The sequence below is a fragment of the Suricata suricatta genome, chromosome 10 (assembly GCF_006229205.1).
Source record: "Suricata suricatta isolate VVHF042 chromosome 10, meerkat_22Aug2017_6uvM2_HiC, whole genome shotgun sequence".
Taxonomy (NCBI): Eukaryota; Metazoa; Chordata; class Mammalia; order Carnivora; family Herpestidae; genus Suricata; species Suricata suricatta.
In genome coordinates this window covers 51,537,636-51,542,299 of record NC_043709.1, presented here as the reverse complement: position 1 = coordinate 51,542,299, position 4,664 = coordinate 51,537,636, and the positions used below count along the sequence as shown (strand labels likewise).

General features: G+C 38.7%; 1 long non-coding RNA gene across 1 annotated transcript; it reads right to left on the bottom strand.

The window, feature by feature from the left end:
- Positions 1-656: 656 nt before the first annotated feature.
- Positions 657-2,841, bottom strand: LOC115303443. The gene is made up of 3 exons (XR_003914062.1): positions 2,786-2,841; positions 1,891-1,915; positions 657-709 (listed from the first exon to the last, which is right to left on the bottom strand). It is a non-coding gene; the product is annotated as an uncharacterized LOC115303443 (long non-coding RNA).
- Between the last annotated feature and the right edge of the window lie 1,823 nt (positions 2,842-4,664).

The following is a 4,664-nucleotide window of genomic DNA, read 5'->3' as shown; positions in this document are numbered from 1 at the left end:
CTTCAAATAGGAAGCACAGTGCACTTAGAAAGAAAATGTAGTTTGGATGACTAGTGAAATTCCTTGATATTTTAAATATCCTCAAGTTAGAAAATTGTATTTAAAATTTTTAAATTTACTGAGATAAATCAGTGGTAAATTTTAGTATGTAATACTGGTTTTGACTTTTAGAATCAGCTTTGAACATAATGTAATCACAAAATGCAGTTTTTTTCTGGTTTAATATTTGATGCTTCATTCGGAAAAAAAGGCAGTTCTTCACACAAAGTCATATATGGAGAAAAAAATCTAAACCAACTAAATTCTTTTTGTTCCCTTTAATAGGAATTTGATGCTTTTGTAATTCAGAAGTGATCTAGTAAATGTGCCTTGATTTGATTTGGTGTAGCTTTGAGAGATCACCTTAGTCTGATATGTGGATGGAGCTGCCTCATTGTGGGAAGGACAGTAAAGAACCTTATGTTGAATCTTAAAATGGAGAAAATACTTGAATGTTGGTTCTTTGAGCTTGTTTTTCTTGATATGAAGGAACAGTGTAAATTCAGGACTTAAGTGCCAGGGTGGTAGGTCGAAATTTGACTTCTGGAGAAACTCATAATAAAATTCTAATTGTACTGTGATACTTTTTATTTTCTAAGACACTTCCTTCAGCCAGCCGAGCTCGTCCTCATCCAGCAGTGGCCATCATCTTCCCACTGCACCATTTAACCTTTTATAGAGGACCAACAGTTGTTAATCTGTACACCAAAGTATCACAAATTCTGCTGGCAATTTATCTAACTTTAAAATGGGTCAGCAGATAGGAAACTACAGATTCAGTATTCAGAGTTTCTCCTTTGCTTTAAAAGTAAATTTCACCCAAAACTGTGGAGGAACATTTTTGAGGTGCTTCCATATGTTATACTTGTTTGCTCAATTACAGAGAATATAGAACTCCCAGGTGACTTGCTTTTGGACCCTAGTTCTATTTATGCTGTAATCTCCAGTTGAAAAACCACTATCAGCCTTTCACTTTTATATCCCTTTGTACACCAGAGAAAATTACCTATGAGTGTTTTGACTGTTGACAGTGTCCTACAAGAGGAATTTGCCTTCTCAAAAGTACAACTTAAAATTTTGGTATTTTTGACACTTACTTGGCACAATTAACTTTTTTGTTAAAGACCTGTTCTCAAGCATTTCAGTAATTTGCATTAGCAAAAACCACTAATGGAAAAGAAGCCTAAGGCAGTATTTTGGCTGCCCTTCTTAAGTTTCTACCAAAGGAAGCTGGGTTATGTTAATGCCATTTTAATATCCTCAATTATTGGAAATCTAGATGTTACTGTATATGGGACATCTGGGAAAGATTCTTTGGAAACAGTTTTGCTTCAAATGCCCCAAAGTTAAAAGTTCCTGATTTAGTCTTACTATATAAAAATTGTGTTAATCAGCTGTTTAAAAATATAGTTGCCTCGGGGCTCAGTTGGTTAGGCATAAGACTCTTGATTTTGGCTCAGGTCATGGTCTTAAACTTGAGTTTTGAGTCCTGCCTGCTTGGTATTCTTCCTCTTTCTGCCCCTCCCCCACATGCACTGTCTCTCTCTCTCTCTCTCTCCTCTCTCTCAAAATAAATAAACTTTAAAAATTTTTAAAAAATATAATTGCCTTTTGTTAGGTAGGCAAGACTGCTCAGTATGGGTGCCCTCAATGCAGTGAGTCTTGTGGAGTAACCTCAAAAGAATTGTTGCCAAAGAAGCCTGACAGCAAAGATTAGCTCTTCAGTATGTAGGAACAACGTGCCGGGAAAGCTGAGAGACTTCATCATAACTATACATTCTCTCCGTATTTTTTATTACACCCCACCCTCCCCGTTGTAAAGGAACCTGACCAGGGAGTTGGTTTACTTACGTCACTGAATACTCCTCTGTAATTTCTGCAACAAAGGCAAAATCATCATCAAAAGTTAGGCCAGATTAGTTCTATCCAAGAGAATTAGGACCATTTTTGTAAAACCTAAAAAGCCACTGGAATCATTAAGACCTGGATAATCAAGGCAAAAATATTAAAATCTTATGAATGGTTGTCTTAGTGCAATTCATGAAGTGTTTTTAGTAGACCATTATGGTTGGGCACTATGGGGAAAGCAGAGAAATTGTGTGGCCAGGTCACTGCCCCAAAGGAATATGCAGTTAGGAGAGAGAGAGCATGAAGTGCTTGATCAGAATGTGGGCAGGTGGGAAAAACATTCGTGACCTAGTTCACTTTTTTTTTTTTTTTTTTTGGGCAGAAAAGTAGGTGAAAGAACTGAGGGGAGAGACCTGTGGATCACTTAGATCATATCACTTAGGTCTCTTGGTTAAGTGTGTTGCCATTAGTGCAAGGGTGGAATTGGGATGTTGGAGGCGAGTGATAGAGTTGTCGTTGGTATGGAGTGATAGTTTGGCTGGCTGACACTTTAGTTGTCTGCTACTAATATGCTGGGGGTGTTCCTTGAATTAGCTTAAGAGAAATACTAGTTTTGTGTTGAATATAGTGTGCTTTCTTATGGCAAGTTGAGAGTTACTTTTGGTTAAGTTTTTATTTTACAATTAACTTTTTAAAAAAGTGCAGTTTATACTCTGGTTTCTCTTCAGATCGTATAAAGCTTTCACCTTTTACTAAAAAGTTCAGTTTGGTTGGGATGTAATGGAATTGTGCCTACCAGACTTCCGGCTACTAAATGTGAATAGGATCCTTTTAAGCTGCACTGTTGACATCCAACAGTACAAAGTTACCCTTTTAATTATATCAGATCTGAACAAACCTAAGACAGAAGTTTTATGTCAATTTTAAAGGATACATTCTTAGTTCTTTCTTCTTAACTTCAGACACTTTCTGAAAATACACCATTTGCTTTCCCTAGGTTTCAAATCCTCTTACTTATGTCATAATTGAGAATGTTCTATCACAAAGATCCAGGTTTCTCAGGAGGCCAAATAGTGTCAAATGTCAGAATAGTCAAGTAAATTAGGGACTAAAAAGTGTCCGTAGACATTGGCAATTTAGATCATTCATGTAATGCTGTGTTTTATAAATGAGCAATCCTTAACTGCTCTCTGGTTGAGTAACAAGCTACAGTTATGTGTGTTTCATACCACTTTGAACACAACTAAGAAAAAAGTATTGATTCAGGGCTTGCTGTTTCAATATTCTGCACACAAGGGGTGCTTGGATGGCTCAGTCGATTAAGTGTCTGACTTTGGCATAGGTCATGGTCTCAGGCCATGGGCTCGAGCCTTCTATCAGGCTTTATGTGGACAGCTCAGAGCCTGGAGCCTGCTTCAGATTCTGTGTCTGTCTCTCTTTGCCCTCCCCTGCTCGTGCTTTTTCTCTCAAAAATAAACATTAGGGGCACCTGGGTGGCTCAGTCGGTTAAACATCCGACTTCGTCTCAGATCACAATCTCACAGTTTGTAGGTACGAGCCCCGTCTTGGGCTCTGTGCTGACAGCTCAGCCTGGAGCCTGCTTCAGATTCTTTGTTTCCCTCTCTGCCCCTCCCCTGCTTGCACTGTGTCTGTCTATCTCTCTCCAAAATAAATAAACAATTAAGAATAAATAAAATTTTTCTTAAACATATTCTGCACACTGTATATTTAAAAGCACTTTTCAAACCAAAAAGCATTACATAAATACAAGCAATGGGCTAACAGTAGTAGTGGTACACTGACAATGTACCTGAATAGGCGGCAGAAAGCGCTGACGAAACTCTAAAAAATAGGGACATCTGGGTGGCTCAGTGGGGCGAGCATCTGACTTCATTTCAGCCCACGTCACAGTCCTAGGGTTGTGCAATGGAGCCCCAAGTAAGGTAGGCCTGCACCAAGTGTGGAGCCTGCTTAAGACTCTCTGTGTCTGCCCCTCTCAAACCCCTCTGGCAAATGTTCTCTCTCAAATAAATTTAAAAAACAATTACCCCCTGCAAAAAATCTAAAAAGGAAATAAGCTAATAGAAATATATTTTCCCACTTAGAAATTTTTCATATACTATTTAATAAGACTTTAGGTGAACTGTCAGTAAGAATGCTATCTCCCTTTTATTCTTTAGTGAATGAAACTCATACAAAATAAGTATGTTCTAGATAAATCCATTCATTCATTTTATTTAACAAGTATGTTCAGTGCCTACTGTGTACCAGGCACTAGGGCTACACAGGAGACTAAAATGAGCAAATTTTTGCCCTTAACAGGATGTGTATTCTAATAGGAATACATCTGTATAATAATAACAAACATGCAGAACCCTGTCCCTAAGCCCCTTGGGTTGTTTGCAAGCTTGAGTCCCACTCAGGTACCTACTTTAGAGCCCTTGCTCCAGAAACACTAGTGGTATTGTCATTGCTTTACAAAATAGTGCACGGGGTGCCTGGGTGGCGCAGTTGGTTAAGCATCTAACTCTTGATTATCAGCTCAAGTCATCTCACAGTTCATGGGATTGAGTTCCAGGGTCAAGCTCTGCATCGGGCTTCACTGCTGAGAGGTTGCTCAAGAATCTCTCCCTCTCTGCCCCTCCCCTGCTCATGCTTGCTCTCTCTCTCTCTCTCTCTCTCTCAAAACAAAAAAGTTCAGTCCCACCAGAGCAGTACAAAATGTGATGTCTGACTTTGCCATCTTTTATATTTCTCCCAAGCAGGAGTGCACCATG